The following is a 25,403-nucleotide window of genomic DNA, read 5'->3' as shown; positions in this document are numbered from 1 at the left end:
TGTTTATTGAACATATTGTCCCCAGTGGGATCTTGTGGGCAAGAACAGGTTTTCCTGCTATTCTCTTAACCTCACATTCTTGCTGCTTGTTTCCCAATGTGCTCTCCTGTTGTCTTAATGGAGCAGTAGCGCTCTGCTCATTAAAACTGTGCAGCACATTACAAGTATCATTCATTTTAAGTAACTGATTTTATAGCATTTCAAACCTGCCAAGTTGATAAATTAGGCACTGTACTATTTTATACAATCTGGAGTTTCAGATCTAGAGAATTTTGAAAATTAGTAAATCCTGTGGCAAATGGCAGCCCCTGCTGGCAGATATGATATTACAGGCTAACTCTAGTAGACAATGTAATGGCCCAGAAAAAGATGAACAAAGAAAATAAAGCTGCTTGAAAAGATGGACGGAAGGGCTGAGGAGCAGAATCCATTAGTTTGGGAGAAATTAATGTATTCCAGGGAAATACAAGAAAAGCAATCAGTGACAGTAAGATAACCCGAAAGTTGGAGGAACAAATCCAGAGAAATTTTAAAGACCTAATATGTGTATGACTATGTGAGGTGCTTGGACAATATCAGTGTGATGGTATCACACAAGGTTTCTGACCTCATAAGCAATTCTACATTTAGAATGATAAATTCTAAGGATCTAAGTGCTGCACAAACTTCTTTCAGGATAACACTGCAATCAGCATTTCAGTAGTCTGACTACACTCTCCAAAATTTCTTCAACAATAATTTTGTATTTAATGCATTTGAGAATTATTTTCTTGGGAATTGTTTCCCCTGCAAAAATACTTTTAAATATATTAGAAATTGGTGTGTTCATGAGGAGGTGGGGTGTGGCTTCATTTTATAGCCCTTGTTACTTGAATTCATACATTATATAAAGTCAGATTTTCCAGGCTCATATATGATTCAAAGAAGATGACAAAAGCCTTTATAAGGTCTAGTCATAAATTTTCAGGGAGACTGGTGTGTAAGAAAACTTATTTGTTTACATCCCACCTTTTATTTCCAGAAATAATTTAAGACTATAAGGCAGATGAAGTCAGCAAACTGTAAAGAACTAACTCTTCCCCTAAAGAATCTGGTTGGGGAGATAAAAGCAGATGTAAAAATTAATGAATAATAAAAGATTATCTATCAGAATGTAGTAAAGAGTTTCTGGAATGTGATTGCCTGGGTCAACATCCCGACAGTGTAGTTCTTTAGCCTGGAACCTTGGGTAAGTTGTGTAAGCGCTCTGTCTGATTTGTATATGTGCTGCCGAAGCGAGCACTCTGTCTGATTTGTAAAATGAAGATAATAATAGTATCTGCCTCACAGGGTTGTTGTGAGTTTAAATACATTAATATATGTAAAGCACTATATAGAATCTGGCATTAGAAAGTACTATATGTGTTAGCTATTATTATTACGGGAAGTGGTAAATGAATGACACACTCAGTAATCTCTGCAGGAGTTAGCTGGGAAATAGTGATATAAATAAATGGCGAAAAGAACAGAAAGTGAAAAGTGAAAGAAATAGAGAAAAGAACACGGAAAGATGAATTGGGGTGGCCTACAGGGAGGGTGGTGGTGATTCATGTAACCTGAGCTTTTTATTATTATTATTGTTTTAATGTCTATTTACTTTTGAGAGAGGGAGACAGAGTGTGAGTGGGGGAGGGTCAGGGAGAGGCAGACACAGAATCCAAAGCGGGCTCCTGTCTCTCAGCTGTCAGCACAGAGCCCAACACGGGGCTCAAACTCACAAACGGTGAGATCAGACCCAAGCCAAAGTTGGACGCCCAACTGACTGAGCCACCCAGGTGCCCCTGTAACCTAAATTTTTTTTAAAAAGAAGTAGGATTTATATGAGAGACGAGGCAGACTGGCTGAAATCATAGGGCAGGTAGCCTGTTACAGGGAGGGAGGAGAGGCTGGTCTGATTGAAGCAGTGTGGGCACAGAGGGGAAGTATTTGAAGCCCATGCTATGATGATCATGGAGCTGAGGAGTCAGAACTTTATTCTGAAGACTTGAGAGCTATAGACAGGGTTTGCATGGGGGAGTGTTTCACATTAGGAAAATTAAGCTGTGCTGCAAGGGTGAAGGATGTTGCAAGGGCCACGAGTCTGGCCAGAGATTGTAGGAGATGAAAATAATTTTCCCCATACCATTTTGAGTTCCTAGCTGAGATGCCTGCAATAAAAGGCAGATTTACAGGAGAAAACAGATAGAAGCCTATTAACATGTTTACCTCATATACACATGAAAGAAAAACTGAGTGGCTCCAAAGTGGCTTACAATTCAGGATTACACACTATCTTAATAGGGAAAGCAGGGTGGGAGTTGGAGGCCTCTTAGGGAAGAATGAAGGGAGATGAATGGCCCCTAAGAAGAATAGATGGAAGGTATGATAGTTTGTGACAAAGTTTGTCTGGGTGTGGTATGGACTTTAGTCTCCTCTCCTGTGATGAGTCCATCTTTTTTAGTTGCTGTAACTCCTGGGGAGGCGATTGATGATAAGTGAGTTCCTTTTGGAGGATGACAGGAGTTTAGAGTAAGCCTCTCCTTGCATCTGCTGGTTTTCATGTGCCTACAGCTCAAAATAATCAGCACATCAAAGTGGCAGATTTGAGGTGGCATTTTCTTTTTTTTTTTTGGCATTTTCTGCTATACTTCAGGGTTAAGTCATGTGGGAAGTGCAACGATGAGAGTCTGGACAAGGGGAAAGGCAGATGAAAAGATGATGAGATGGATCTCACTAAGGAAGTCCTGAAGACATTGAATGTAGGGACCAAGGGAGGGGCTGTGGGAAGTCCTACTGTTTGTAGCCAGAGACACTGGGATAGCTGAGGTATCAAGTGATTTTAGGAGGAGGCTAGGAGTGCCAGAGGTGATATTCTAGACATGTTGAGGTTGAGGTGGTAGGAAAAAATGAACACTCCTAATAATGTCTGGGGCAGTTTATATCAAGACGAATGTCCTTATCAGCTCTAGATTAGAAGGTTTCTTTGACTATGGGGTACATCCCTAGATAGAAATCCAAATGATTTTTCTCAACTTTTCATCTGTAGTACCTTTCATTATAGGATCAGTGATATCACTGCTTTTAGGTTGAATCTGGGTAGCATTTATCTGTAAAGTTTTCATCATTATTAGCACAAAGTGTGGCCCGGGCATCCTGTACAATTCACATTCAGGGTTTTGTGCTGACTTTCTGCCTGAGGACCCCTCTGTGTCTTCTTCTAATTTAGCATTAATATTAATGATAACTGCTAGAGCAGAAAATCAGATCAGCAGGCAGAGTCAAATCTGCTTCTTTAAGACCTCCCAGTTTACCCAAATGTGAAGGTCTGGGGGTGCATTTGCCCTTCAGGTGAAGTCTGATAAGTGATGAGAAAAACCCCTTTCCTTAAGTGAAAGGCTGATGCATTAGGGATGGTTCGCTCTTTGCAACCTCATTTAGCAGCACACTAAAAACAGTGGTTCATTAAGCTGTAAGTATCTGCGTCGTGGCACCAGAGGCTTCTGAGGGCACCAGGCTGAGATGGTGGCTTCACTGTTTAAATCCTGAGTCTGGGACATTTAGAGCTCTGTAGGAAGAATAGACAGAGTAGCGAGTGCAGTGAAATTGAACATGGCCAGATTTGCCCTAACATTGAATTAATGCTATAGGCACTGAGATTCAGAAATAGTAACAACATTACACATAAAACGAGATGGGGTAAATTTTGCAGGGGATCATTTGTTTTTCCATTTCAAGGCTTGTATGGTCAGATGTAATAGGGATAGGAAGGAAAGTAGAAATAAAAATTATAAACTATAGCTTGGCCCAGATGCCCAAATGGTGCTTAGGTGTATTTTGATTTGTCTTAAGTTTTAACCCCTATTTTCTTTTTCCTATGTGGCATTGTGGATGGGTTCAAATTTATCTTAAGGGTATAAGATTTCTCCTATGTGAATCTGATCTCTTGTTCTCCTTCTACTTGGAAATCAGCAATGCCCCCAGTGGCAGTGAACACAAATAGCTCAATATACTTTGAGTCATAGTTTCCATTTTTATAACTTTTGCTTGTTTTATGGTCTAATTTTAGGCCTGACTTATTTTTTTCTCTTAGTGCTATATTAATAAAATTCACAACGCCTTGAATGTAGCAAAGAGTCAAATGTTCATTGAATGACTGTTTCATAATCATAGTCTACAGGAAAGAGCTCAGCAAATCCTGCTTTGGTGATGCTATTACGCAAGTATTGTAGGCGTTAAAGTAAGGCACACTGGGCTTCCAATTCTACGTCACTCTAGGCAAGTTAGGTAAACTATCTGTATCCAAGTTTCCTTATCTGCTAAATGGGAATGTACGACCTTCACGGAATCACCGTGAAGAATGAAGAGGTAACATAGAAAAAGTGCCTAGTAGAATACTGAGCATATGAATGAGCCCTTATAAAGCATTTGCCACAGAAATCAATAACTCCACTGCAAAATTTCGTAGGACAAATACATTTTTCCAGATACAGCAAAGTTTCTGAAGTGTCATGCCAATGATCTAACATCCATCAATGTGCTAGCTTTGTGTTATAATCCTTTTTTTCTGTACACATTTTTTAATTGCCAGATTTGTGGTGAAGGGGAACTTGGATGTCTCTTAAAATGACTTGACATTTCTCTAAAGGTAAATTGAAAGGAATTTACTCTCTGCTTTTAATAATGTCAATCAAAAACAAAAGTGGACTCTATAAGGTACATTTTGATTTGTCATGAGAGCTTAGGATTGCTTAAAATGATGAAGAAACAAAAAAGAAAATGTGAAGTGAGCTGTATGAGAACTTCAGTATTTCAGGATTTGTAGACAATATTGTGGTATCATGGCCTGAAGATTGGGCCTCTGACACCCTGGGAGCCACCAGGGATATTCATGTTCTCCTGGACCTACCAGACCATTCACAGGTGCCTCGAACCATCATGAAGAAAGACGTGTAATGGACCTATTTTTGTTATAGGGCTTAATTAATTTTTCTTCACATCATAGTGAAGTAGAATTATTTCTGGGAAAGAAGTGGAGTTTCATGCTATTAGACAATTTGGCCTTTCCTATCAATTATCCATATCCAAGAAATCAGAGGACAGAGACAGGCTCAGAATTAATGAACCAACCACTCAATAAAACAGATAAAAATGGAAGCCCACAGGTTCTTGACCAAACAATCTCCAAACTTGATGTTAGCAGTGGAAACTGAGACTGTGATCCTCAGGGGAGACTGACTTGATTGTCTGCAGAGCCACCGGGAGCATCTAAAAGACTATAACTTACTCTCCTCCCCCATTTTTTTAAGACTTGGCTTGCTTCTCAGTCGCAGCCTTTTGGACCCTACATCTTAACTCAATACATATTTCCTCTTAAAAGGACAAATTCACTATTTTATAACATTAAACATAAACACTGAAAGCTGCCTTGTCAGGTAACTGTCTTAGGTTTTATGACAAATTACCTTCATTTTAGCGGGCACCTGGGATGTCTGCTTACTGGCTGTGACTTCAGAACTCCTACAGAGGGTTATGAGACTGGATCTGATGCACTTGTGACTCTACTCACATATGACAATGGGGAACCCCTGCAGATGGCAGCAGCACTTCAAATTTCACCAGCCAGGAAGGGCCTGTGGTTCACACAGCCAGAAATCAAAAGATGCTGGCAGAATCCCTATCATAGTCCCTGTGCCCTGACCATTCCCAGCCACTATTCCAGATTCCAACTTTATTGCTTCAAGTCCTGCACAGTGTAGAGTATGGACAGAAGGAAGCAAAGGCCCAAGAAACGTCTGTCTAATTCCCTTTATCAAAGAAGAAAGGAATTTTAAAACCTTTCAACACCCCCAGCCCCTCCATTTCCCTCTTAAATGTGGATTCTCTCTCCAACCTGAGTGTGAAATTGAAGGAATAGGAATGGAGATTGTAGATCATACGCTGATTTTTAAAATGATATTATTCTCCACTGGCTAGTTACACTATTAGACAAAGAGTGAGCAAACTATTCCTTTTGCTTTCTGTTGCTATAAATGCACATTAAAGAAAATTAATGTCTATTCTGTAATTTCTGAGAACTATGTACAATGCCTGTACATAAGAGGAGTCCATAAATATGACTCTGAGTCTTTCACATCTGAATGGAAAAGCTATTTATTTATATAATTTCCTTTGTGGAGTCGAAAATATAAAACAAATGTAGGCTGATCATCACATTTACATTTATAATTATTTCTAACTTAGATTTTAAATTTTTTTAATGTTTTTTTATTTATTTCTAGGAGAGAGAGAGAGAGACAGCGTGAGCAGGGGAGGGTCAGAGAAAGAGGGAGTCACAGATTGAAACAGGCTCCAGGCTCTGAGCTGGCAGTCAGCACAGAGCCCGACGCGGGGCTCGAACCCACGAACCGCGAGATCATGACCTAAGCGAAAGTCGGACGCTTAACCGACTAAGCCACCCAGGCGCCCCTTTCTAACTTAGATTTTAAATTGCAGAGGCAATACTAGCTTATATAAAAAGTCCAACAATTCAGAAATATATAAAGAAAAAGTTAATAATCTTCTCTGCCATATCCTACTTCCTGAGTAATGTTACGTGTGCTCATAAAAATACTTAACAAGAAGTTAGGATCTTACTGTACACATTACTGCAACTTTCTCTGAGTCAATAGACAGACTGAAGTCATATATAATAGCTGCATAGTATTCCATAGTATGGATGTAACATTATTCAACCATAGCTTCTGTGATGGACATTTGTGGCATATCCAATTTTGTCATCACCACTAGCAATGCTGAAATTTCACATACAACCTCATATACTGATGTTTTTATTTCTGTTGGCCAGAGTCCTCAAAGTGGAATGTTATATAGAGTTTTGTGTCCTGCAAATTTTTAGTGAATATGCCAGATTGCCCTCTAAGAAGGGTATAACAATATTTGATTGTTCATTTGCCTACATCTTTATCAGCATTTGATGTTACTAATTAAAAAAAAATTTTTTTTCCCAATCTGCTGGATAGCAAATGGTATCAATTGAACTTGCATTTTCCTAGCAAGATTGCATGGCATAGTGTCTAAAAGCATGGACCTGTAGTCCAGCTGCCTGGGTGTGTTGCATACTACCTGTGTGACCTTAGCAACTTACATAACTTCCCTGTGACTCAGTTTCATTGTTCCCGTTGAAAATAGGAAAAGTAATAGTACCTGCCAAATAAGATTATTATTGGAATAAATGGAGTTAATATTTGTAAAAATTTAGAATAGTGCCCGGTGGTTAGAGCAGTGCCTGACATGTAATAAACACTATATGAGTTAAATAAATGTTAGTGATATTAGACATCTTTTTATATTTCATTAACATTTGCATTTTTTCTGCTAAATATGAATGCCACAATGTTTAATTTTTAGTGTAAAAAAAGTGGATGGATTTTCTTTTCACTTTTGAAATCACATTACTTCCAGGGAAAAGCATAGTAATCCCTGCCCTACCTCCCTTCTAGAAGAAATACTCCACCGCTGGGAAATGCCAAATGCCAGGATGCTGAGAAGAATTTTGCTGGAATGTTTGAATTAGAAGGAAAATAGAGAGGTTTTGAAAAATAGACAAAAATGTTCTAAATAAAAGAACAATCCCAGATTAACCATAAAACGCAATTTAAACTTTTCTTTCCTAATGCCAATGGTGCAATTTTAGAAGTGAAAAATCATCATTTGATATCATGGATTTCAGAATAGCTCAGCCTTTCTTGTTGAGATTACTAACCACATACCTCTTTATTCAACTGGTTATTTTTCACTTGGATTTGTCCTCTACAGGGAATCTTGTATTATTTATCAGTCATATAAATCTAAAACCACCCAGCACTGGGCTTGCTTAAATGTCAGAGACAACTGTTTCTTGTGTTCTTCCTCTCAGCTTCTATCAGCAACACGTTCATTTTATGTTTTCTCTACATCTTTAGTGTGGTGGAAAGGTGCTCTTTCATCAGGCTTTGGCTTTAGTCTGTTTTGGTTAAATTCACATTTGAGTAGTTTTATTCCATTTCAGAATTATTGGGGGTTGGGGAGGGAGGGCAGGTGAGGTGGAGAGGGAGGGAAAGCAGGAGGGAAGGAGGGGGTACTTTCTGAACCAGATTCATTGGCTTCTGTGCACTATTCTTAGGCAACGTCAAACTGACTTTTATTGAACCCTTAGAAACAATAGCAGGCAGTGAGAATGTTTATGGAAAAATAACCCTTTATAATCTCAAATTCAAACCTGATATCCTACACCATTTCCTATTTTTCCAGCTCATTCCCTCCAGTCCTTGGACTCAACTAGCTGTTCCACTTCACCTCTAATCCATTGACCCCATCACCTTCTTGCTGATCATTACCTCCCCTCAAGTCTTTACTGCATGCCTTAATTCCCTTGTGTATATATTCAATTCCCCTGCCCTTTTCTGCCTCTATCACTCTACTCTGAATTAATTAGCACAAACCTACAGCGGATGTGTAGCCAGCCAATCTTGAAGCATTTCCCTGAATTATTTCCTTTTCTCCTAGACCGTCATCTGATCCCTTCTCTTCCCTCCTCCAACCTCTAACGCCCCTCCCTACTCACTCTCAGCTCATGACCTGATTTCTTATTTCACTGAGAGGATACAAGCAACCAGAAGAGAAATTCCTCATGCTCTCACCAGCAAAACTCATAACGTAGGTGCATCTGTGTTGATAAGCCAGCTCTCAGCTGTTGATGTAGGGGGCAAACCATCCCTGTACCCCTGTAGGACAGTTCTTGCACATGCGTGCTAGCTTTTGCACATTCCCCAACCTCACTTCTTACTCAAGGACAACACTTCTGCAATTTTATATTCTCTCTTGCATGATCAGCCTCCTTCTCCTTACTTAATCACTACCATCAGCATACAAGGGTTCCACAGTATCTCATTTTTTTAAACTTTTTTTATGTCTTTATTTTATTTTTTTGAGAGATGATAGTAGGGGAGCGGCACAGAGAGGGGGAGACACAGAATCTGAAGCAGGCTCCAGGCTCTGAGCCTGTCAGTACAGAGCCTGTCAGCACAGAGCCCGACGTGGGACTCGTACCTACGGACTGTGAGATCATGACCTGAGCCGAAGCTGGACGCTCAACAGACTGAGCCACCCAGGCACCCCTCACAATATCTCATCTTTAAGAAATTTTCAATAGAGGCATTAATCATAAGCTTTATAAACAAATTTCTATCTGGTAATTGAATTGTATTGTATTGTATTTTTTATTTTAGAGAGAGGGAGAGCATACGAGGCGGAAAGAGGGGCAGAGGGAGAGAGAGAATCTTAAGCAGGCTTTAGGCTGAACATGGAGTCCAATGAGGGGCTTGATCCCAGGACCCTGGGCCAAAGTCAAGAGTCTGACACTGAACCGACAGCCACACACGTACCCCTGTCTGGTCATTTTATTGACGAATAACATTATGTGCAAAGGTACGAAACATGAAACTTGCTCTTTTAGTGGAGCATAAAACATTTTTTTTTCAAAGCTCAAAATTAGTGACACAGCAAATAGGTGTTCAATAAAATACACTAAAGTAAACTTGTTAATTGTCATATTTAAAAGTGGAAAGACTCCAACAGAAAGCAGGAGCAGGAGTTACCAGGTTTTGTGGGGGAATAAATGAAATGAATGTTTATGGGTCACACATTCCTAGTAAACTTAGGAAGTCATGTAACTTTGATATAGATAATGTTAAAATTAGTTTAGGAGTGGTATGACTTAGACTTTCCCTCTCCCAATAAAGTACCGGGGAGATAATATACAATCCTTAAATGTGAAACTGTTTAAAGCATTAATAAACTGCACATATCGCCTAAGGAATCTGAACACTTCTGTTTCTCCAAATGGTTGAATTGTAGTTCTCAGCACTGAAAGGATTTATCACCTGTGAGTATACAGGGGCCAGGTGTACGGTGCCAGATTGGCCTTCAGTTCAGGTCAGTAGACTCATTGGCTCCTCTCATCTCACACTGCTGGAGTTTCTGGTCCTGTGATTCCTGGAAGCACCTGGCTGACCTGTAAATGGCTGCCAGCCCCACTACTGACTGTCTTCTGTTGGACTTCCAGTCTCCCCCCGTCGCACCTTGATCTGGGTCACATTCTCTGCCCTGTCACTGAATACCACAAGGACATGCCTGCCATCTTGTATTGGCTCTCTGAAGCCCTAAGTATCTGAACAGTAGAAATATTTGCAATTTCAGTTGCAAAATGTCTGTTTCTATTTAGAAATGAGATCTATGTTTGCTGAAAAGAAGACAAACCACTGTTACAGATGTTTGATTTTCTGGAAGTCATAGGTAGTAACACCCTTGGTACTCAGCCACACAGGGTGTACCCAAATCCCCAGGGCAAAAGATTGACATATAGGAGCACTTCCCATCCCAGAGGTAGTAGCATTTTTGGGGGATAAAGTCAAACGTGGTGTTACACTGAGCACACCTTGAATATTCTTGATCCAGGACTTATTGTGGCTTTTCCCTATCAACCTGGATGCCAAAGCTCTGTGCCTGCATACCAGGCAAGTGCCAGCTTCTCAGTGTCAAGTGCATGGCTACTGTTAAAAAACAAGATTCAACTGAATAAATTTGAAGATCTAATATTTATTATTAAATGATTCATGAATGGGACAGTATCCCATCTAGCAAACAGAGAGGAGCTCTGAGGAGTTGCACAAAATGGAAGGTTTTTACAAGAAGGATGGTGGGGCAAGAAAGTTTTAGGCAAAAGAAAGTATTGTTTCAGGTGAGATCACTTTCCCTCAGGGGGAAGGGCAGAAATTCTTATTATGTAGATTACCTCATTCTTCCCTTTTTGGTGGGGGGGTTGGGAGGGGATGAAGAAGGCTCTTGTGACAGATTATCTCCTTGCTACTTTCTGACTGGCAGGTTAAGACTACATTTCTGAGTGGAAGAGAAAAGCTGCAATTAGGTTAGGTATTAAGGCCTGGTTTGGTGACTCGGCCTGGCCCAAGTAGTGCCATTTTGGGCCTGTAGTTTTCTTTTTAACTCCTCTCCAGGGACAGGATGCCACTTCACTCACCTGCCATGGCTGCTGATTACTATCTCATCTTTAAAAAATACCTCCTTGGACCCCTAATTACCCTCGAGCTGTTGGCCATTTGTATACCCCCCATTACAAAAGGTGTGTATGTTCTTGTTCTCATAGTGTATCTTTTCCCATTTTTTTTTTCTTCTGGAAATCAGTCTAACATTCCTTCCCCCATGCCACCTGCATTGTCAAATCCAGTGCTATTAGTTACAGCTGACACAGGTGATCACTCTTTCCTTCCTATGACGCTTTCTTCTCTTGGTTTCTAGAATACCATGCTTTCTGGTTTTCCTTCTGGTCCCTTCTCTGGCTCCTGCTCCTCTTCCTTATCTTTTAACATCACAGTGCCCTGGGGCCCAACCTTTGGTTCACTTCTCTCTCCTCTTTTCACACTAGGCTTCTATATGATCTCAGATAGCCCCACCCACAGGGATGACATAAAATACAGGATTCCCAGTTAAATTTGAATATCAGATATACAACCAATAATATTTAGTCCTGTGACTTTATTTTCTAAATCTGGCAAACTCATGCTAATGACTCACAAATTTCTATCTCTAGCCCAAATAGCTCTCCTGAACTTTTTATAGACGGCAATAGTGAATCTTGCATATATAACAGTGATAGGGAAAAATCTGTTATAAGATGGCTGACAGCATTGATAGGGGAATTCCAATCCCGCCTGAAGTCTACTCTTCCGGGTTTATTCTTCCCAGCCTGCTTGTCGCGCATATTAATGAGGAATGCGGAAGTAACAGACTATAAATTGTCCTCCATGCTTGCACTCAGGACTCAGACCTCTGGAGAGTGATCTCCCCTGAGCCTGCCAGTGTAAAATAAACCACCTGCCTTCCAAGCTATCTGAGTGCCACTTGCTTCTGCTGCTGGGTGATCCAGACCAGATTCTGTAACATTTGGTTTCCTGACCGGGAAACCTAACCGTGCTGGCCCGTTGTTGCCACCAGTTTAAGAAAACGGCGAGGCGGTGACGAAATGAGAAACTGCAAAGGAGAAGGCGCGCCCTGCCTGAATTTTGGTAGTCTCCCAAGGAGACTTGGCAGGTGAGGACCTGGAATCGATGTTGGTAAGGCCTGGGCCCTGAATCTGTCCTGTCCGGCCCACTCCTGGTGGTGGAAGGGGGACCTGATCACTTCCCAGAGACCTCAGCGGTCTCACCGGTAGAAATTCTGTGGGAGGGAATGTGCCTCCGGTGTGTATGTGAGTGTGAATGGCGACTCAGTCTGACTTGCCTGCTGAGTTCAATTCTGTGGCTCCACTGGTGGGCACCCTTAAGGTCCCCAAAAGCCTACGGAGTGGGCCTGTCTGCGATTCCGTGGTGAACGGCATACGTCTATAGCGGCATCGGAATAGTTTCCGATCGTAAGTCACAAAGCTGAGACTGCTATGGCTAAGCGTCATCTAAGTTCCTTTGAGACGCGGCCAGACGAGCATCTGACTGGTCTCCTCATTAGAAGGGGGACCCCTACTCTGTTTGTTTTTGCGACTGTCTCATGGGAACATTATGGGGTCGGGACTGAGCAAAGAAGGGGTTTTCGGGAGAGTATGAATTTAAGATGAACTCCTGGCAAATTAAGTGCCCTATGTGAGTTAGAATGGCCCACTTTTGGTGTAGAATGGCCCTTAGAGGGAACCTTAGGTGTCCCAACCATCCACGGCATTTGGCATGTCTCCAGAGACCCAGATTACCCTGATCATTTCCTGTATATCGACTCCTGGTTAGAGATTGCCCAAACCCTTCCCTCTTGGGTGTGATTTACCTGCAACAAACAGGGACAGGCTAGGGTCTTAGTCACCTCGACAAAGTGGCCCAAGGAAAGTCAACAAAAGTCCTGACTTCCACAAATTCTTGCCGGTACTCTGGAGGAAGAACTGTGCCATCTTCAGTCTCCCCAATACCTCTGGACTCAGCAGATCCACTCTCCCCCCATACCAGTGGCCAGATTGTCCCCTTGGCCAGGTGCCGGTCCACTGCTGCTGATACCAAGAGGCTCTCCTTGGGAAAGAGGGTGGATCCAAGCAGGGGTGAAGAAGCCCTTGAATATACCCAGCAGCAAAGGGGAATCCCCTGGGGATTATTATGAGAGCCTATGCAAGGCTTACACCCTGTTTGACTCCGAGGCACAAGAGAGCCATGACAAAAGGACAGGGAAGGTCCAGCTGCCAAAAGCAGGGAGGCCCAAAACCTCCTTAGCAAGGGTCAATGAGCCTACTGCAAGGAGAAAGGACATTAAAAGAATAAATGTCCCAACCAGGGAAAGTAAGTCCCAGAAACCCAGCTGAGATGCACAAGAACCTTGCAAAAAGGACCTCATAAGCCTAGCAGGAATAGATTCAGATTGAGGGAGACCAGGCTCACTTCTTCCTGGCCCCTATGAGCCTATGGTCAAAATAAAAGTAGGGGTCCATATTATGACTTTTATGTGTATTCGAGGGCCACACGGTATGGCATGAGTTCCTCTACCTACCCGAGTGCCCTATCCGTCTCCTCGGCCAAGATATACTCTCAATGCTGGGGGCCCAAGTAACCTTTGAGCCAATGGGATACACTAGCCCCCAACTGGATCCAAATGGAGGCTATTCTGTGCCCAGGCCCAACCAAGCGGCCCACTTGAATTCAGGACTGCCTTTCCCACGGTGTGTCCCGAGAACAATTCCCCTCCCCAGACTTGGCCACAACTGGGCCCTCGCCATTGTAGAGTTAATCCCAGGGGCTCAACTGTAGAGACTGTGGCAGTACTGCCTCCCACAAGAGGCAAGGGCAGGCACACACACAAAACACACATTCTGGTTGAATGCCAGTCACCCCAGAAACCCCGCTCTTGCCAGTCGAGAAGATGGGAAGAGGGTACCGACCCGTTCAAGCCTTGTACCCTGTGGTCTTGAACGCGTACACTCTCCTCAGCCAGATCTTGGGCTCTGCCAGATGGTTTGCCTGCCTAGACTTAAAGGATGCCTTCTGCCTCCACTTGGCCTCCCGTCCCCCCCCCCCCCCCCCCCCCCCCCCCGCCTCCAGGCCAGTCCTTTTTTGCCTTCAAATGGACAGAACCAGACACAAGGCATCAGATGCAACTGACTTGGACATGCCTCCCACAGGGGTTTAAAAACTCACCTGCTCTCGTTCTTAGGAGGCACTGGCCAGAGACCTTGCCAGCTTTTGAAGGGAGGCCACACATACCCTTCTCCTGAACATGGGTGACCTCCTCCTTGCCAGCATTACCCGGGAAAATTGTACCGAGGGCACAAGGGCCCTCCTCCTGTTGGACTCAGGGTATTGAGTCTCATGCAAAAAGGTACAGATCTGCCAACAACAAATCTGATATGTAGGCTTCCTCCTTACCCAAGGAAAAAGAGCACTACTGCTGGAGAGGAAATTGGTCATCACCTCCCTACCTCAGCCCCAAACTAAGGAGGGGCTATGATAATTCCTCAGGGCTGCGGGATTCTACTGAATCTGGATTGCCAGATTCTCAGCAATAGCAAGACCCCTCTATAATCTCTTGGTAGGGCCAGATCGGGAACCCCCTGTCTGGACCAAGGAGGCTGAAGCCCCTTTGCTAGAGATAAAGGCAGCCTTGGGGCAGGCACCAGCTCTTGGTCTGCCAGAATATAGAAGTCTTTTAATCTCTTTATGCATGAGAAGGAAAAGGTCGCCCTCGGGGTTCTCACACAGACTGTTGGCCCTTGGCAACGGCCAGTAGCATACGGTTCTACACTGCAAAGAACACTAGAAAGGAGACAACCCTACAGCACAAGGAAATCAGGAAATCCCTCTGACAGACAGCAACCAAGATAGCAGCTAATAAGGAGGTAGACCTAGCTCCCTCCCTTATCTGTGCCGCAAGCCCTATCAGGAGTTCAAAGTAGAAACTGTCCCCTGGTTGGCCTTACCAGCCACACCCTACAGCGATAACAGGCCTCAAAGCTCAGGAAAAGTAAAGAAGATGAATTGCACCCTCAAGAGAACCTTAGCCAAGTTCTGTCAGGAAACAGACCTCCCATGGCCAGACCTGTTGCCCCTGGCCCTCCTGTGTGTCTGTTGCACACAAGGAACTCAAGGTTTCTCCCCTTTTGAGAGGTCCCCCATCTTTTTAGGATCTCCTATACATCCCCTCTCACCAGGGGACTCAGTCTAGGTCAAAGATTGGAAAAAAAGACCCTCTCAAACCACAGTGGACTGGGCCTCATACAGGTATCACTCCATGGGTCTACTACTCCAGAGTCAAGAGGACCAATCCTGAGGAGCCCCAGACTTGGAACATGACCCAAGTTCGATCTTCAGCCTTGTTCTAGCCACACCCAGGAAGGTCTACACAGGGCAGAAGCTTGAGGAATCGCTGGTCTGAGAAAATAAATAGACTGTCCTTACTTCTTGCCATCGGAAAGCTGGGGAAACAGCGAGAGGTTCCCATTTGTACTCACCTTTCTCATGGATAGGATGTTTTGTTCATATTGATTGCCTCTAATTTGGGCCCCATTTGTAGGAGCAGAGTACCTTCAGTGGAAGAATCTGGGGGTTTAAAAGTTTAAATGTAGTGTAACCTCTTTCCGTCTGTTGGGTTGCCTGCCAGTAAGGAAATTGTTAATGCCATTTTGGGGAATTTTTTGCACTGATGTATGTGCCTCAAACTTCAAGAAAAAGAGATTAAATAATTCTCAGGATAAAAGTTGGTGCTTAGATTAACCTTCAGCCTTAAGGCCCAGGCTAAAAAAGTGGTGTTACTACCCATCCTCCTATGGACAAGAATGGCCACAGGGAGAGGGACTGGCAGAGGAGGCACAGGCCCCTCTGTGGGACTAATGAGTAGCTGACTCCCTTGTGTCCCTAAAGAGCCAAATAAGTTCCCTGGCAGGAGTTGCCCTCCAAAACAGATGGGCCCTTAACCTCCTCACTGCCAGGAAAGGGGACACCTAAATATTCCTTGGAAAAGAATGCTGTAAACAATGCTTTGTAAACCATTCAGGAATAGTCACAACCAAAGTCAGGGGAACTAAAGGAAAAGAACCAGCCCATAATAAATAAAGATGATACCCTCTAATACCGACTAGATCTGTTTAAAGGGGCATCAAAGTGTGGAATGATAGGGAAAAATCTGCTATATAAGATGGCTGACAGCACTGATACGGGAATTCCAATTCCCGCCCAAAGACTTCCCTTCCAGGTTCTCCTTCCCAACCTGCTTGTCATGTGCACTAATGAGGAATGTGGAAGTGACAGACTATAAATTGTTTCCTCTGCTTGAGCTTTGGACTCATACCTCTGGAGAGTGATCTCCTCTGAGCCCACCAGTGTAAAATAAACCTCCTGCCTTCCAAGATCTCCGAGTGCCACTTGGTTCTTCTGTGGGGTGATCCAGACCAGATTTCCATAACAACAGCTCCAACATCTCCACTTAGATCTTTAACAGGGAGCTCAAACTTACCATGTCCAAAACAAATCTTGATTCTCTTTCCTCCCATCAAAGTTACTGCTCTTGTAGACTTCCTCCTCTCAGGCAATGGCATAACTATTGTTTCAGTTGATGTACTTGTCTTTGACTCCTTTTCTCACTTGGTGCACATCCTCTCCATTAGCATTGTGTTATCTTCACAATATAATCAGAATTAGCATTGTGTTATCTTCACAATATAATCAGAATTCTCACTTCTACCACTTGCACCGCTACCATGTAGATCCCCGCAGCCTTCTAACCCAATATACACTCCACAGAGAAATCTGTTAAAAACAAACCAGATCGTATCACTCCTCTGCACTAAAACCTACAATGTCTTCTCTTCTCTGAGTAGAATGTAAAATCCTTTACCATGGCCTGCAGACTGCATACTATCGGTCCCTCTGCACCTCTCTGACCTCACAGGCCATCACTGGCACCCTTGCTTCTATAACCAAACCAACACGAGTTCACTTGGTGAATCATAAACTGCACCAGGATGAGTGATCGCACAAAGAAAACTTGCAGCAAATAACGGAGATTACGGGGAAAGGTTTCCAAAGCGGTGACTCCTCTGAGCAAGGGTAGATGGGTTCATTTTATTTAGGATTAGGTTACATAATTACATAGGGAAGCCATGTCATTGCATATAGAGGCGAGCACAAGGTAGTGCATGAGTCCTAAGGAAACATGGCTATATATACATTGTATGTTATGTAGATGAGGCTCATGCCCCTCCTTGGGCCGAGATTTTATTTTATTTATTTATTTTTTAAAATATTTTATTTTTGAGAGAGAGATAGAGACAGCATGAGCAAGGGAGGGTCAGAGAGAGAGAGAGAGAGACACAGATCCGAAGCAGGCTCCAGGCTCTAAGCCATCAGCACAGGGCCCGATGTGGGGCCTGAACCCATGAACCGTGAGATCATGACCTGAGCTGAAGTCGGACGCCTAACTGACTGAGCCACCCAGGCGCCCTGGGCTGAGATTTTAATACTATAATGAGGTAAAGGTAGTTGTTGGTTATTCTAGTAGTGTAAGTCTGAGGTTAAGTTCAAACTGATCTGGGTGGTCTGGGCTGCTGAAATCCGGTCAGGGCAGCTGGAGGTCTTGTCAGGGCAGCTGGTCTCCCTGGAGGGGTGGTGAAGAATGTGGGACAAAGGTCGGTGGGTGAGTACAAGCAGCGGTTGGTAAAGCACTCTCTAGCCTCCAGGGTTTCGTTACTATTCCCTGTGGCTGGGATACATGCTGTCCCCATGTATCTGAATGACCGGCTACCTTGCTCTATTCCAGTCTCAGCTGTACTGTCACCTAATGAGAAAGGCATAACAACCACCCCGTTGGACACCTTCTCCCTCCATCATGATCTTGTAGGGGCCACGGGCAGCCTGCCTCCAAATGTGCCACTTTGGTGTATTGATCATTTTAAATAAAAGTTACTTAAGAGGCAGCCTATGCAAGGACACTCAGACCCTCTTCTGTCCCCCTGAAAGCAGGGAATTAATCTCCATGTGAAAGGCACCTTCTCTGTACAAGGATTTAGACATCGTTATCACCAGAGATGGGAAGTTTAGACCCCAGAAGGCTGTATAAACAACCTTGTTACTTTTTACTGCTTTACTACCCTGCACCAAATTCTGTTCAGAATTTCTTACTAATTGAAGTGCCCTAAGTTAAGCTTTTTTTTTTTTTTTTGTCTTGTCAGTTCCTCACAGATTTATTGTCTCTGTGCCCAAAGAGTATAAGAACTGCATGCTTTGGTTATTTCTTTAGGTCTCAATTTCATTACAGGGCCTCCATGCACACATAATAAAATTTTGGCTTTTTTTCCTGTTAATCTGTCTTATGTAAATTTAATTCTTAGTCCAGCTGGAAGACCTGGAGGCTAGAGAATTTTTCCTTCCTTTCACTCTGCTCCTTAAGCTTCATATTACTTAGTACCACCTGGTAACTTTATTTATTGTCTGTTTCCACCCTCTCCCACTACTAGAGTGTAAACTCCATAAGAACAGGGCCTTGACTTTGTCATTGCTGGCTATCTGGGGCCAGGAATAGTGCCTGTGACCATGATTGCTCATATTTGTTGAACACATGATTGAGTCAATAAATAAAAGATAAGAGATTTATTTTTTGGAGGTTGTGAAAAAAATCATCTTTCTTTTTGTTCTGTATCTTAATTCCACTTATAACCTAGACATCTTTCTTTTTGTCAGCTTAACTTTTCAGTTTGCAAAATGTGTGTGTGGGAATAGCTGTTCCTTCCCTTGAGAAATCACTAAAAACCTTCCATTATTTATAAGGATTTAGCAGAAGGAGGGATGCATCTTTCACTAAAATAATTTAAGGGCTCAGGATTGGGAAGCCACAAACCAAAAATAAGTACAAAAAGTTGAGTATTTACCCTTGCAGCCTTTTCAGGAAATATACATGCTTCTGGAACAGTGCATTGTGTTAGAATATAGGCATTACTTTAGAGTTTGCAAAGAGCTTCTATTTCCTATCATCATCTCCATTTCACAAGAGGGAAATGGAATCTCAGAGGGATTATATGATAAATTAGAGGTGGAGCTACTACCTGAGTCTGGACTATCAGCCTCAGTTCAGTTTAAACAAAGAGGTCCTTGAAAACTGGTTGTTATCAGAATCACCTAAGTTGGAAACATGTCTTCCCATAAAAATTATGCATAGAACTCAGGAAAGTGACACTGTAAAAAAAAAAAAAAAACAACACTGAGAATTTTCATAGAAATATTGAGAGAACCAATTCAAAGACACGTTCATCTTGGCTTCCATACAGATTTGCTTATCTGTATCTATTAACTTAGAGTTTACTTTATACATTTTCCCATATATTTTGTTCAAGAGTGAACTGTTTTTATGGGTTTCTTAATCTTAAGTCGATTTTGAGATTTTAGAAACTTGTGATCTAGAATATGCTTGTCTTAGTCCTTTAGGGTTGCTGTAACAAAATACCTAGACTGAATGGCTTATAAACAACAAACATTTATTTCTCATGGTTCTGGAGGCTGGAAGGTCCAAGATCAAGGCTCCAGTAGATCCAGTTTCTAGGGCTGACTTATTTGTGCTGTGTCCTCACGTGGCAGAAGGGGTGAGTGAGTTCTCTGGAGCCTCTTTACTAAGGGTACTGATCCCATTCATGAGGTCTCCACCGTTATGACCTAATCACCTCCTAAAGGTCCCATTTCCAAACACCATCACATTAGGGATTAGGTTTCAACATAAATTTAGGAGGAACACAGACTTATGGTATGTGGCAATGCTTACATTATTGTTTTGAATATGTAATTGCTGTAAAGTCACAAAGTAAAAAAAAAAAATTATAGTGAGATACTTTGTGGATCCTGGAGGGTCCCAAGATCTTACTGTCAAACATACTTAGTTACTACTTCCTCCTCATGGTAGAACATAATCTATTCTGTATTCTAGGATAGATTATTGGTTTGCAGCCTATTATTAAATTTTTTATAAGTGGAAAAGGGCTGTCACTTTGCATGCTGGTATCTGGTCTCCAATCTTTTGCCATTGGAAAAAAAACTTCATCCTAAAGTCAGCTTTCAAACTAGACCTTCCATATTTACTATTTCTGGCTACTATCTTCCTTCTGGCTCCTTCTAAGGAAAGCACATGCAGCAAATGTGATGTAAGCACCCTCAGAAACAGGTTGGTCAGAAGTGTAAGGTGAAGTGAGAATCCAGCTTGCCCAAGGGACTTTCTCTAACAACTGCTTCTTCCCCTTCCTACGTGGCTTTAAATTTCTACCTGCAGTAAATGCTGGGAAGAAGTGGACCCATTTCAGACTTTTCAGAGAAGGAAAAAGCCTTAATGGGGATAGTGAAGATCCAGCAGCTAAGTAAATAGGGTTTGGCTAGAGAAGAACTGGTTGGATGTTTCTGCCAAGGTGGACAAGAGGGTAGGATGTCTATGCAGAATCCTACAGTGGAAGGAGCTGAAGGGGAAGTATTTCTGGGAAAAGAGCCTGTTTCTCAGGGTGCTCACATCACATTTGCTGCATGTGTTCTTTCCTCAGAAGGAGCCAGAAGGAAGATAGCAATCGGGAATAAATGGTAAACATGGCAGGTCTAGTTCTAGGGTATTTCCTCTCTGGAGCATTCAAGTAGGATATGGACAAGGGGCATTGCTTTCGTTCTCTTACTGACATTAACAATTCTATTCCTTCATTGTCCAACAGAATTTCACTTGAATATCTATCTACCCATTCTAGGGACACGTGTGAGTGAGTGGTGGGGGCCAGAGGGATTGGTTGGGTGATATATGAGTGACAGGTGTATGGGTAGAATCCAGGGAGTGCTTGCACCAGAGGGCCTGGTGACTGTTGTCCTATCTGTAGTGGGTAAGGAGGGTCAGAGAATTGTCATAGGGTGTTGAGAACTACCTGCCAGACCAAAGAGAGGCAGAGGTTTTTTCAGACTATAATAGGACAACAGCAACGTTTTTCAAAATTTGCCCTTAACAATGAAATTTTAATTTCATTTCAATGAATTTCATCATTTCATTAAATTTTAATTTAAGTATAAATCTTACTGTATTCTAGGTAATACTACACATATTTTAGACATATCCACACGTTCAATCCTAATAACAGTCTGTGGGGAGGTAATTTTATCATGCCTGTTTTACAGAGGAAGCTGAGACACAGAGTTTAGAAACTTAAACCAAGGTTAAATAGCTAGAAACCGGCAAAGGTGAGGGGCACGTCGGTGGCTCAGTCGGTTAAGGTTCCAACTCTTGACTTCAGCTCAGGTCATGGTCTCACAGTTTGGTTTGTGAGATTGAACCCCACGTTGGGCTCTGTGCTTTCTCCCTGTCTCTGCCCCTCCCCTGCTCACACTCTCTCAAAATAAAGAAGTAAATATTAAAAAAAGAAAGGAAGGAAGGAAGGAAGGAAGGAAGGAAGGAAGGAATGTTTAAAGAAGTAAACATGAAAGGAAGGAAGGAAGGAAGGAAGGAAGGAAGGAAAGAAAGAAAGAAAGAAAGAAAAGAAAGAAAGAAAGAAAGAAAGAAAGAAAGAAAGAAAGAAAGAAAGAAAAGAAAAACTGGCAAAGGTGAGATGGAACCTGGGCAGTCTGGCTCCAGAACCTGGCCCTTGCAGCATACTACACAGCCTTACTACCAATGTTTCAGAAGTGGCTGCTTGATCAGTTTTCCAATTATTCAGAGCCACTGGCTTGAGCTAGATAACAAAGACCGTGAGTGGTGGTGGTGGTGCATACCCGGGAGACAGCAGCATGAGTTAAGGAAATACTTGGAGGCAGTGTTAGGGTGGGTGTTGTACCAGAAAGGAAGTCATCTGAATGGGGTGAAGGTACCCTTTGCATGCTACTTGCAGGCTATCTGTGCAGATACACCTGGGAATAATGCAAACAAAGAAACCAGAGTTAGCTATTTGTAGTTTATTGGATGTTTTTCTTTAGGCCCAAAGTATATGAGTTAGTGCTTATTTTTATGGTTGATGTAGAATTTCAGATAGGAAATCTTAAATGGATTACTATCTGAGTTCAAAATGATCACATTTTGTACCTAGTTAAAATCACTGCAGGTTATTGAATGTTCTGATTTTGAAAAGGTACCAAATGTTTTTAGTGTCCTTTGCTGGAGAAAAGAACATGTTAGTCCCAGGTTCTTTCCAGTTGGATTTTATGGCATTATGTATCATTCTGCCATTTGATAAGTTTCAAGATCAAAGACTAGGTAAGTGACTGAGATCCTATCACTCTGACAAAATAAAGGCGTTATGTGGTCAACTTATATTCAATCAAGGTTAGACTTCCAGATCAGGCCACCAGCCATGTTGTAATTCTAACATTTCAAAACCAGTTTGTAATTAGCCAAGGCTGATTGTCTATGTGATTGAAACTAAGGACCAGAAATGAAGCTTGGTTACTTCTTTATGGAAATGATAGTTGCCTCCTCCTTCTCCCCACCCTATTCCTTTCATGGGCAACACCAACAGACATTTGTGGTGCTTTACAGTTGACAAATAGTGGCCCTTGATGTTGCATTTGCCTTGCATTTTCTTCACCATTTCTACTTTCCATTAAAAGCTAAGAAGAAATTATTGAAAGTTGAAACTGTGCCTTTGTCTTTTAAAACGGTGACAGGGACATATACAATCGCCAACTCTTAGTTATTTAACATACTTAAAACAATGGTCAAGCATACGACAGCAGTAATTAGGTCAGTTGACTTGGACAATTATGGGTATAGCCTTTGATTATTAAAACAAATAAAGAACAAAACCAGGCTTTGTAAGACTGAGAGATAGGAGGGTAATTCCAAGTAAGTAGTCTTTATGTTAATGTTATTTTATATCAGAAAGTTTGTCTTAGAAGTACCTAAAGCTGATTGCAATAAAGAATAAAGAGAAAGATATCAGAAATCGAGTAATAAAATTGCTACAAATTTGGCCTGAAAAATTTTTTGGAATCAATGACCCTAGGTGATTAACACCTGGGATTGGGAATATGATGGCTATATAATTTATTTTCAGTTTTAAATGTATATACTCAGACATTGTTTCCTGATCTGACATGCTGGGCAAATACTTTGGCTTCTGTTTCTCATTTGCAAACTAGCATTCTCTGACCTGACTTCTAAAGGAAGGTTACTGCTGAGGGCCAGCTGATAGGAATGCTTATGAAAAACAGCCAAGAGCACAGTGCCGTGTAAATGCTAACCACTGATGATGATGATAGAGGGAGGGAGAAAAGGTATGTTGCCTTCTTTGCCTAACTATACTGTGTGGAGTTTTGACCTTCAGGAAAGTCGTTTTGTTTGTGGGTGTGGGAGCAAGCAGGCATGCATTTGAATTCTCATAGAATATAGATTTAATAATTTTCAAGATGTTTTTATTTTTAGAGTTTTTAGATGTTAAGTCAGGAACATTCAAATTTGTAAAATGAAGGCATTTTTCCACACAAAGTTTCTTCTCCCATGTCTGAGCTTGGATATATAGATAGATGGAAACACAGTTTTTCTTGTCATTAACCAACTTTAAAGGCAACTTCAGTTTAATAGGCTGTAGCTGAGTGCTCCCAGCCCAGTCAGCCTCTCTCTGCTTGAGCGCAGGCAAGAGTAATTCACTCTCAGTGGGAAGCAGAAAGGGCATGTACTATTTTCTTAAGAAACCAAAGTAAAAGCTGTTTCTGAAAGATAGTGACAACCCCCACCCTACCCCAATGGCGGCTGTGTAGCGAGCCTGTTGAGAACATTTCCCACTGTTGTCACTGAAGTGTGTGGATTTATTTCCTGGAGGGACTACCCCCGGAACAGTCTTCCAGGTGTGACTGCCCCCCCATCCTAATTTTGTATTCAGCTGTTACTTCCTGGAAAAGGGTCAGAAACCACGTGGAAGAATAAGGATAATAGTAGCCAAGCCCCAAATATTATAAGAGATGAGGATCCTGGTTCCTCATGAAAAGACTTCATTTGAGAGAACACAGTTCTCACTTGAAACCTTAATTGGACTGTATGATTTTTGGTTCTTTCAAATTCTGCAACATTTGGTTTTGTTGTAGAAAAATACTAGGAAACCACACTGTAGAAGAAGCATCCCATTTCTCAAATGCTTTTAAAATTAAGACAAGACTTGTCTGGCAATGGCATCGCAATGCTTGGCAAGGTCCAAAACTGATTTCTATTTTTCTGTCTGTTTTAACTGGAAAATACATCTGGGCTCATAACCTTGAGTCTATAAAAGTCATCATCTGTTGTCTCACCAAGATCTTTTAGGGGAGAAACATAGAAACATTTCGTCTATTGTTCCTTTCCACTTGGCAGTTGGCCTTGGAGACAATGTGGAAAAAGCTATGAACTTTAATTGCAATACTGAATCTGCTCTGAGTCTGTATCCAACCTGATCCTTCAAGGCAGCATTCTGCTTTGCAAGTTTGTCTGCCATTCATGGTTTTGTCCTTACTCATGAATAGATGTAGCCTTGGGCATTTCCTTTCTGCCTATCTGTTTATCATCTGTGTCCAGGGCAAACTCTGTCTGTTTACACCCAGCATTCAAAAGTAGCTAAAGCAAAGTGCAATTCTTCTAATTCTTGGAGTGCCTGCCCCTCCAAGCAAGGCACTCTCTTGGGTGCAGAGCTCATACTCTCCCACAGCGTGGTGGGGAAAGTAAAAAAAGTCTGTAAATACACTCACATTTACTTGTTCCTGAGGGCCATTTTCTGTCTTTTTTTCTCATTGATATTTCAGTGGTTTATCTCTTCTGAATGTCAGCCCACAGAACAGTGTTTGGATTTAGTTGTACATTGTACATTATCATTGCTGGCATTCAATGTGTTACGTCTTACAAATAGTAAGAACTATAAATCTGTTTTTGGTGCTAGCAAGAGCCTTGCTAGGAAAAGAAGGAATAAGGAGGTAGAGATTTTCTTGAGTCTCTCAAAAGGCCATAAAACTTTTAGAGACCTTGATTTTCCTGGCATTTATCTTTTTCTCCCTTCCCCATTTCTGGTATTGTTTGATTTACACCAATAAGCAGGGCTGAAGGCTCTCTCCTGCGCAGATTCTCTTGTGAGTGGATAGAAGACGTGGTTTGTAACAGACTACGTGGAGTTCCAGCTTTGATGAATGGGTCTTTGACGAGTCCTTTGATCTTGCTCAATTTTTAGGGATTTGTTTGCAGACACCTGACAACGAGCACACTCAGCAAAAACAGCCTTCAGACTTCATTTCTCTCCCACCCAGGGAAGCCATCAACCATGCCCTTTTATCTCTTCCACTAAAGCCAGATTGTGTCTCTGGTTTGAGCTTACTGAATTGATATTAGGGCTCTAAACTTCCTCGCTCTCTGCACTTTTA

General features: G+C 42.1%; 1 long non-coding RNA gene across 2 annotated transcripts in view; it reads left to right on the top strand.

The window, feature by feature from the left end:
* The first annotated feature begins 11,906 nt into the window (after positions 1 to 11,906).
* The window catches only part of LOC120222240, an 87,316-nt gene continuing 73,819 nt past the window's right edge, over positions 11,907 to 25,403 (top strand). For both annotated transcript variants that reach the window (XR_005525994.1, XR_005525995.1), the window contains exon 1: positions 11,907 to 12,162. This is a non-coding gene — a long non-coding RNA (uncharacterized LOC120222240). The remainder of the gene's footprint in view (positions 12,163 to 25,403) is intronic.

Source organism: Hyaena hyaena, unplaced genomic scaffold (genome assembly GCF_003009895.1).
Source record: "Hyaena hyaena isolate Hyena2069 unplaced genomic scaffold, ASM300989v1 scaffold_852, whole genome shotgun sequence".
Lineage (NCBI taxonomy): Eukaryota > Metazoa > Chordata > Mammalia > Carnivora > Hyaenidae > Hyaena > Hyaena hyaena.
The sequence above is the reverse complement of the archived record's forward strand: the minus strand, read 5'-3'. Positions and strand labels throughout refer to the sequence as shown.